This window comes from Podarcis erhardii (assembly GCF_964252035.2).
Source record: "Podarcis erhardii genome assembly, chromosome: 10".
Taxonomy (NCBI): domain Eukaryota; kingdom Metazoa; phylum Chordata; class Lepidosauria; order Squamata; family Lacertidae; genus Podarcis; species Podarcis erhardii.
In genome coordinates, this window is record NC_138500.1 from 79,966 (window position 1) to 90,877 (window position 10,912).

Sequence of the window (10,912 nt, forward strand, 5' to 3'; positions counted from 1 at the left end):
ACCCGTTCCCGGCGGTGGCAGTGATGGTCCAGCTCCAGGCTGTTTGGTTTCTGGTGGTGGGGGTGGCCAAGACGCAACTGCTCCTTTCTGGAGGTCTTCCCCGTTGTCGTAAAGAAACTTCTGCTGGTCCTCTGGTGTTCTGATTCTTATTTTCCTTCCTTTATAGCTAAATGATAGTCCTTGCGGGAACTCCCACCTGTAAGGGATTGTGTTGTTTCTCAACAGCTTTGCCAATTCTAAGTATGAGGCTCTAAGATCCAATAACAATTTGGGTATGTCTCTGTAAATTTCAGCCTTTTTACCTTCTATCTCTAGGGATTTTTTGAAATGTAGGCCTAGTATCTTGTCTCTTTCTTCTCTTGATCTCAAAATAACCAAACAGTCTCTGGACTTGTCTTTCTTCACCGATCTGCCCAATCTAAATGCAGTCACAATTTTAAAGTCTTTATCTTCTTCTATTCCCCAAAATTTGGAGAATAAAAGTGTCAAAAATCCCTCCAAATTACCTTCCTCCAATTCTGGGACAGCTCTCAACCTAAGGTTATTCTCCTTGTTTCTCAATTCCACCATCGACAGGTAGGCCTGTTGTTCCCCTACCTGTCTTTGCAGAGGCTTGATTTCACCTTTAATCTCATCAACTTTTTTGCTTGCTTGCTCCGCTTTTTGATAGGCTTCCACAGCTAATTTATGGTTTTCAGCTGTAGCTCCTTGTAGATTCTCAATTGCCTGTGTATTCTGAGAGACCTTTTCAGATAATGCACCAATAGTAGTTGTTGCTTGGTCTATTTTTAGTGATTGATTGTCCACTTTTTGATTTAAAATTGCTAATTGTTCTAAAATTTGTTTCAAAACTGTGTCAGATCCTCCTGTTGCCATGTCCTCTTCAGCAGGCTGTTCAGCCTCCACCTCCTGTGCTGTCAGGACGGTTGGAACAGATGATCTGCGATGATGAGCTAAAGTTGTTTGGACAAGTTGCACAGGCTTCCTTTCTTTTTCTTTCTCTTTTTCTCTTTCTTTAGCTTTGGCTGCTCTTGTTTTCCCTGTGCCACTCATTCCACACCTGCCTCTTGTTCAAGGTCAAATTTTCCTTTATTCCATGAGAAAGCAAGTCCAGAGTACAAACAATTAAACCACAGAAATTCCAAACAAAATATGTTTCCCAGGCCTCTGTAACTCCACAATCCTCTAGGGGGAGTATCTTAAAGTTTCAGGGAAGGAGAGGATTTTTCCGCCATTTAAAGTTTCTATAATCTCTTTTTTTAATTTGTAATTCCAAGACAATAAGGAAGGTTCGCAGAGTCCTCTACTTCTTAAGCTAAAACCGCTAGGAGCCAGATTGGTAATTGCAACAGTGTTTTAAAGTCTCAATATATGTAGCAGCTTAAAATCTTGTTACTATAGTCCGCAGTTTGACAGCTCAGTTACGACTGACAGCCCGACGACTTGCGTTCTTGAAACAAAGTCCCAAATACAAGTCCCATAGGCAGAAATAAAGTCTCTCTTGGTCTTTTAAATAAGAAGACTGCAAATTCTGTAAATGCACAATAGTTCCACTTTACAAAGCTCCCATTAAGCGCCTCAGCGCTCCTCTGTGCCTTTGCTTTGATCTTGTAAGCAGTATCGGGAGACGGACTTCCTTTTACTCGTCACCCGTTTTCAAACCCGAAAAAAGATATTTTAAGTCCAAATTGTAGTTCACTTTACTCACGGGTATGTTACTTGCCAAATTGATGTTCACAGGAAGAAAGGTCGGCGCTCATCAGCAGCAGCTGCGCGGCTTCGCCTCCCGCAGAAAGAGCGATGAACTCACAGCGCCGCTCCCCCTTTCGCGCTCCGGAGCCCCTTACGGGGTCCCTTCCACACTTCTGGGGGAGTTCCTGGCGCCCGCCGAGTCCCACGGCCACGGGCTCCCTCTGCCCGTGGTTTTTTCTAACGGGTCGTCGCTATGCCGCAGCGAACGACCCTTTCCTGCGGAGCCCCTCTTCAGACAGTGAAGAGGACCGCCATCGCCGTTTCGCGCCGCCTCCGGAAGTCCACTATTTGTCCACTATTTGATACAACCCTTGATGGAGGTATGTAACCAGATCATGGAGGGTAAGAAGGCACCAGAAACGTGGAAAGAAGCCTTCATCACATTGATTCCTAAAACAGAAACTGAAAAGACTCAACTTAAGAACTACCGTCCCATCTCACTCCTAAATGTGGATTACAAAATTTTTGCAGATATTTTGGCAAATAGATTTAAAAAAGTACTGAACGAGGTGATTCACAAAGATCAAGCAGGCTTTCTCCCGGGTAGGCATTTGTTTGACAATACGAGAAACATTATTGACATTTTGGAACTCTTACAAACAAATATTAATACTAGAGCGGTTCTAATTTTTATTGATGCGGAGAAAGCCTTTGACAATATTTCTTGGATGTTCATGAAGAAAAATTTGGAAGGGATGGGAGTGGGACGGGGGTTTGAAAATGGTATAGAAGCAATATATTCAGATCAAAAAGCTAAATTGATAGTAAACAATGTGGTGACGGAGGAATTCAATATTGAAAAAGGGACACGACAAGGGTGCCCTCTATCCCCATTATTGTTTATCTCGGTCCTGGAGGTGCTTTTGAATATGATCAGAAGGGACCGGTCAGTTCGGGGCATTGAGGTTGGAGTGAAACAATACAAACTGAAAGCGTTTGCAGATGATTTGGTATTAACATTACAGGAGCCAGTTTCTAGCACAAAAAGAGTTTTGGATTTAATTTCCGATTATGGTCGGGTGGCGGGATTTAAGTTGAACAAGCAAAAGACTAAGGTCTTAGCAAAGAACCTAACGTCTACAGAAGCAGATGAGTTTTTGAAAGAGACAGGATTAAATGTGGTTAAAAAGGTAAAATACCTAGGGGTGTATCTGACTTCTAAAAACTTGAATTTGTTTAAGGACAACTATGAGAAATGCTGGTCAGAAATCAAAAGGGATTTGGAAACTTGGACAAGACTAAAACTTTCCTTGTTAGGCCGAATAGCAGCTATAAAGATGAATGTTTTGCCGAAAATGTTATTCTTGTTTCAGACCCTGCAGATTGTGGACAAAGTGGTATGTTTTGGAAAGTGGCAGAAGGATATCTCTAAGTTCGTTTGGCAGGGCAAAAAGCCCCGAATTAAGTTTAAAATACTAACAGATGCGAAAGAAAGGGGGGGATTTGCCCTGCCAGACTTGAGGTTATATTATGAATCTACAGCCTTCTGCTGGATGAAAGATTGGCTTTTGTTAGAGAACACTGATGTCCTAGATCTGGAAGGGTTTGATAACGCTTTTGGGTGGCATGCGTATTTGTGGTACGACAAGGTTAAAGTTCATAAAATGTTCAAAAATCATATTGTTAGAAGAGCAATTTTTATGGTCTGGACAAAATATAAAGACTTATTGGAGAGCAAAACACCAAGGTGGCTTTCACCGGCAGAGGCCAAGGCACGTAAGAGACTTAACATGGAGGCCTACTGGCCAAAATATTGGGAATTAATTGAAAAAGATGGTGACAATTGGAAGCTGCAGAGTTTTGAAAATGTAAAAAGCAAGGTGCGAGATTGGTTGCATTATGCTCAAATTCGGGAAGTTTTCAAAACAGATAAAAAGGTTGGGTTTCAGGTGGAAAAATCGAAATTAGAGACAGAATTGTTAGAACCTAAAGACAAATTACTATCAAGAATGTATAACTTGCTGCTTAAATGGAATACACAGGATGAGACAGTCAAATCCGCCATGATAAAGTGGGCACAGGATATTGGACATAACATTATGTTTGAGGACTGGGAAAGGTTATGGACCACCGGATTGAAATTCACGGCATGTAGTGCCCTGAAAGAAAATATTATGAAAATGATATACCGGTGGTACATGACCCCAGTCAAGCTTGCTAAGATATATCACCTGTCTGATAATAAATGTTGGAAGTGTAAAGAGGCGGAAGGGACGTTCTTTCATCTCTGGTGGACATGTCCGAAAGTGAAGGCCTTTTGGGAAATGATCTATAATGAGTTAAAAAAGGTATTTAGATATACCTTGCCTAAGAAACCGGAGGCCTTCCTTCTGGGCATTGTAGACCAGAATGTGTTAAAGAAGGATAGAACTTTTTTTATGTATGCTACAACAGCAGCAAGAATTCTCATCGCAAAGTGTTGGAAGACACAAGATTTACCCACACTGGAGGAATGGCAGACGCAGTTGATGGACTATATGGAACTGGCGGAAATGACTGGCAGAATCCGAGACTTGGGAGAAGAAAAAATGGAAGAGGACTGGAAAAAATTTAAGGACTATTTACAAAAATATTATAAGCTGTATGAATGTTAAGAAAATGCACTTTTTAGGAAATATTAGCCCCAGCAATGGTAATTAGGTGAAATGAAAATTAAGGCACAAGAAAAGAGAGGTGAAATTAAGAAAAAACTTTATTGCATTATGTTTTATTCACAATATATAAGATCATGGTTACAATAACTTTGACTTTGGTAACATGAAATTGAAAGATACAATAAGTAACGAATTGAAAGATACAATAATGAACTGAAAGATACAATAAGTAATGAAATAAGATAATAAATAGCTGAAGACTTTGTATTATGAATATTGGGTTACAAATATATTGAAATGGGTAATATGACAAAATGAAAGATACAATAAGCGACGAAATAAGATAACAAAATGCTGAAGTTGGTATTATAAATAATGCAGATTCGGGAAGAGGTGGGGAAGTCCAAAAGATTCTGTAAAAGAAATATGATTTATGAAACTCTTGTATTTTATTCTTTGTTCTTTATTATTCTGTAAAACTAATAAAAATATTTAAAAAAAAAAACAAAGTCCGTATCTTTTCAGCAGGCTCTCTCACAGATCACTCCCAGGTCCCGGGGGGTTGCACTTTAACTTAAACCGATTCTTATCCTCCAGCAAAATCAATTGTACTGTCCAATCGCGAAGATAGTAATTTTTCTTCCAAAAAGGCAAAGATGTTTCTCCCAACTTTAGTTATCTGGTCCTTGCTTTAGATTATCTACAAGGCGGGGGGGGCGGACTTCCTTTTTACACCTCCCCCGATCGTACCGAATTTAAAAGAAAGAATTTCCTTTTTAAGTCCAATTTCCGTATTACTCACGGGTTGTTGCTTTTAGTCCGAATGTTTAAAGGAAAAAGTCAGCGCTCTCCGTCCATGGCATGCGGCTTCACTCAGCAGGGGAAGCAGAGGACTCTCAGCACCGCGCCGCTCCCCGTCCCCCATTCCGTAGCCTTTAAAAAGGCTCCTTTGCGGGTCGGGGGGTGCTAATGGTGCCCGCCGAGTCACCACATCCACAGGCATCCACACCTGTGGTTTTTAAGGGTCCCCGCGTCGCGGCGCGGCAGAACCCGATCCCTACGGAGCCGATTCCCTCCGGAGATCAGAGGGAATCCGCCATTAGATGTTGGCGCTAACCTGGAAGTCCCCGAGGACTGGAGGAAATTTAGACTATTTACAGAAATATTGTAAAATTAATGAATGCTAGAATGATGTTGGACTGAAATTAAGTGGTTACCAGCTGTGATGCAAAGGTTGAGTAATAAGCTAAAATAAGATATAATAAGTTACAATAAGGATTTGCTGAAATAAGATTTGAACTGGAATACAAAAGGGAGAGGTGAGAGGAGGTCCGAGATATAAGGTAATGGAAATAAGTAATGGGAATTATATTTGTTTTGTTTTGTTTTAATTGTGTATTTTTGGTATTTCTGTACTTTTTGTGTGTGTATTACCTGTTTTTTGTGGTTTTTATGTTTATACTAAATTGGAAACTCTAATAAATATTTTTTTTAAAAAAATCAAAAACACAATTGGTCTCTAGTCATTGTTTGCCCCGTAGGGTTGATATATGACCATCATTCTAGACAGATATACAGCACTATGTTTCAATAATTTTATTCACATTTCAATTGTATGTTGATGTTTTTTGTGGGATTAAATGTTGTTGTTTTGTAGCCATTTTATCAACACTTTATATACAATTTTTGCTCTTGCCCAATTCTGTGTAAAGCTAGCAACTTCTATTTAACAATGACTCCCCTTTCCATGACTCTCAGTGTAGGAGTTCAAATATCCAGAGATGTAGTGATCAGGTGGGATTGCTATGAGGAATTATAACAAGTATAGAGTAAGCCAACTGTGTCAACAATGAAAGCATTGCGTTGACTGGGTTTAAGCTATTTTGATATGGTTCTTGATCAATCTACACCCCTGCATCCCTGTTTCATTTCTCTCTCTTCACCAGTCACCTACACTGCCAATTGCTTCGCCAGGCAGGCATCCTGGGCCATAAAGACAGTGGGCAAGTTTCTTTGATGTAGGATCTTAATCTTAGGGCCAGGAAACAGATCTCACATGAAGGTGATAATGATTGCTGTCCTCCTGGCCATCCTCCTTATCATATGTATTGATTGTTTATCACCTCTGGGGTTGCCAGATGCTCTTCTTTGTAGTTCTGTTTTTTGTTTACCCTGTGCTTAATTAGTTTTAGTAGTTTAACTTGTCCCCAGTGGGTTTGTGGAAATGCTCAGAAGAAATCTGATTGGTTCTTACGAACACTCTGTAAAAAGTTTTTTGTGTGGATAAAACTACCTGGGCCAGGGGCTGCACACGGGACAAGCACAGAGAGACACGATTATACGCACCCTTCCCGGAGTCTTGCTGGTTCAAGCCTCTGTGTGTTTTCTTATTAGAATCATAGAATAGAATCATATAGTTGGAAGAGACCACAAGGGCCATCGAGTCCAAGCCCCTGCCAAGCAGGAAACACCGTCAGAGCACTCCTGACATATGGTTGTCAAGCCTCTGCTTAAAGACCTCCAAAGAAGGAGACTCTGGAACGTGTCCAGAGGAGGACAACCAAAATGGTCAAAGGCCTGGAAACGATGCCTTATGAGGAACGGCTAAGGGAGCTCCTCCAAAGAAGGAGATTAATCAAAGTTCAATCCTTCCCTTACTTTGGGAATGCCTCAAGTAAATATCCTTCCTTTACTTTGTGAATGCAACATCTCAGTGTTCCTTAGGTACATAGAAAGCTGCTTTACTGTACTGAGTAAGACCATTGACCAATCTGCCTAAGTAAAATGGCTTTCCAGGGTTTCAGGCAAGTTAGAATCATAGAATCATAGAATCATAGAGTTGGAAGAGACCACAAGGGCCATCGAGTCCAACCCCCTGCCAAGCAGGAAACACCATCAGAGCACTCCTGACATATGGTTGTCAAGCCTCTGCTTAAAGACCTCCAAAGAAGGAGACTCCACCACACTCCTTGGCAGCAAACTCCACTGTCGAACAGCTCTTACTGTCTGGAACTTCTTCCTAATGTTTAGGTGGAATCTTCTTTCTTGTAGTTTGGAACCATTGCTTCTCTGGAGCAGCAGAAAACAACCTTTCTCCCTCCCCTATGTGACATCCTTTTATATATTTGAACATGGCTATCATATCACCCCTTAACCTCCTCTTCTCCAGGCTAAACATGCCCAGCTCCCTTAGCCGTTCCTCATAAGGCATCTGTCAGGGACGCAGCGGGAGTGCAGGGAGGGGAGGAGATGGAGAGCGAGGGGGAGCAATCCGAGGGCAGCGTAGGAGAAGATGACAGTAGCCCGAGAGATTCCATGAGCCTCTCCAGCGAATCGGAAGATTCACAGAAGGGGGCGCCGATGGCCAGGGCAAGGGGGGCCCCAAGGGGGACACCCCAGAAGCAAGGGGCCAGCGGGGACTCCCAGAGCAGCAGTTGGAAATCAGGACCAGCTTCCGCACCAGAGCGTAGTGGGGGGGAAGAGTCCCAGGTATCAGGGCCAGCGTATTCACCACCAGCGAGAGAAGATGAGTCAGGGTTGACCACGCCTCCATCGGAGAGCCAGGGAACGGTCAAGAGGAAGGTTGCCGGCTGGGCGCGCGCCAAGTTCCGGTTGGTGGAAGGAATTCAGGTCGGAGCGAAACAATATAAACTTAAAGCTTTTGCAGATGACCTAGTTTTGACCCTGCAGGAGCCAGAATCTAGTACGAAAAGAGTATTACAATTGATTCAGGACTTTGGTCGGGTGGCGGGATTTAAATTAAACAAACAGAAAACCAAGGTGTTGGAAAAAAACTTGACAGATACAGAGTCAGAACGGTTTCAGAGAGAGACAGAATTAAATGTGGTTAAAAAAGTAAAGTACCTAGGGGTAAATATAACAGCAAAAAATCTGAGTCTATTTAAGGATAACTATGAAAAATGTTGGTCAGAAATTAAGAGAGACTTAGACAGTTGGACAAAATTGAAACTTTCTTTGTTAGGCCGAATTGCTGCTATTAAGATGAATGTATTGCCAAAAATGTTGTTTTTGTTTCAAACACTACAGATTGTGGACAAGACGGAGTGCTTCCGGAATGGCAGAGAGATATCTCTAAGTTTGTCTGGCAGGGCAAAAAGCCCAGAATTAAGTTTAAGATATTAACTGATGCGAAAGAAAGAGGGGGCTTTGCCCTGCCAGACTTAAAGTTGTATTACGAGGCCGCAGCTTTCTGCTGGCTAAAAGATTGGCTACTTCTTGAAGACACTGATGTACTGGATTTGGAAGGTTTTAATAATGCTTTTGGTTGGCATGCATACTTATGGTACGATAAAGTTAAGATCAATAAGGCCTTTAAGAACCATATTGTCAGAAAAGCAGTGTTCAATGTCTGGACAAAATATAAAGACTTATTGGAAAACAAAACTCCAAGGTGGCTATCACCTCTGGAAGCTAAGGCCCGAAAAAGACCCAATATGGAGGCCAAATGGCCAAAATATTGGGAAATATTAGAAAAAGATGGAGACAATTGGAAATTGCAGAGTTTGGAGAAAATGAAGGATAAAGTGCGAGACTGGCTACACTACGCTCAGATTAAAGAAGTCTTTAAAAATGACAAAAAGTTAGGGTTCCAGGTGGAGAAATCGAAATTGGAAACAGAATTGTTAGAACCTAAGACTAAGGTAATCTCAAGAATGTATAACTTGCTGTTAAAATGGAACACACAAGACGAAATGGTTAAATCGGCTATGATAAAGTGGGCACAGGATATTGGCTATAACATTATGTTTGAGGACTGGGAAAGGTTGTGACCACTGGGTTGAACTTCACTGCATGTAATGCTTTGAAGGAAAATGTAATGAAAATGATATATAGATGGTACATGACCCCAGTTAAACTTGCCAAAATATACCATTTGTCTGACAACAAATGTTGGAAATGTAAAGGAAATGAAGGAACATTCTTTCACCTCTGGTGGACCTGCCCTAGAGTGAAGGCCTTCTGGGAAATGATATATAATGAGTTGAAAAAGGTATTTAAGTATACTTTCCCCAAGAAACCAGAGGCCTTCCTCCTGGGTATTGTCGGCCAGAGGGTGATAAAGAAGGACAGAACTTTTTTCCTGTACGCAACAACGGCAGCAAGGATACTCATCGCTAAGCATTGGAAAACCCAAGATCTACCCACCCTGGAAGAATGGCAGATGCAACTGATAGACTATATGGAACTGGCCGAGATGACCGGCAGAATCCGAGACCTGGGAGAGGAGAGGGTTGAAGAAGATTGGAAGAAATTTAAGATGTATTTGCAAAAATACTGTAATTTGGTTGAATGTTAAGAAGGATGCTAGATCATAAATAATTGAGCACCACTAAATTAGATGGAATTGGGATGACAAGTGAGAAATATAAATCTTCTGGAGAACTATTAGACTATATTTAAATGAATGGGGCACAAGAATGTAAACAAGATGATAAATTGCTGGTAAAAATTTACAATGATGTAAGTAGGAGCAGGAGACGTGAGGGAGTCCAAAGAAGTTATGAAACTATGCTACGATACATGTTATATTGGTTATTATGTTTATGCTTGTATTTAAAAATCTTAATAAATATTTAAAAAAAACAAAACAAATGTACAGGTGAGCGGCACAGCAGGTAGCCCGGATAGGGAACCAGGTCCTAAAGCCCGCCGGAAGGAGGGGCAAGAATCAGGGGGGTCAGCGTCAGAAGAGTCCAGAAAGGATGAAACCCCAGCGGGCAGGAGGGCCCAGAGGAGGAAGGAGCTAAGGAAGAGGTGGAGCAAGGCTAGAGTCTTAAACTGGTGTGGAAGGAGAGGAGATTCAGACGGAACATCGCCGGTCTAGACTTTAAGACGTAGAGCGGCACGCTGCGGCTTTGAAATGGAAACTGAACTTCAATAAAGACTTTTGTACATAACTACAGCCGGGCGTTGGTCCTTTGTGAGCTGGGACCTAGGGACGGCTCTGACAGTAAGTTCCGTCTCCTAAAAACCTTCGCAGCGTGAGAGACGCAGCGAGGGACAAAGCTTGGTGCTTTGCTAGCTCACGAAGATCGGGAAGGATGAGTACCGATGAAAGAATAAAAACCTTGCAAGATGCAGTCACGAGGCTTAACATGGAAATAGCAGCATCCAGAAAGAGGGAGGATGACGCAGCCGCTGCCTGCCGGGATCTGCAAACCAGGTTGGAAGTGTTGACCAAAGAGGGGCTACCGGGTGCCAGACCAGAGGGGATTGGTCTAGGAAAGAGGGGAGGCAGCCTCGTGTCTCATTTCGATGGGAGCCTGCAGCAGTATCCTAACTTCAGAGCAGACGTAGTTTTCGCGCTCAAGTTGCTGCAGAAGGATTTTAGAGATGAGGAAGAGAAAGTGGGCTTCATACTAACTCATCTCCATGGAGAAGCTAAAGCGTGGCTGCGCAATCTATGGCGCGATAATGACCCAGCCCTCTGAAATGCGGATGCCTTTATTAAGGCGATGGACGCTTGTTTTTTATCAGCGGTAGATGTAGATGTGGCCAGAAGGGAGATACATGGACTGAGACAAGGGAAAGCCACTGTGCGACAG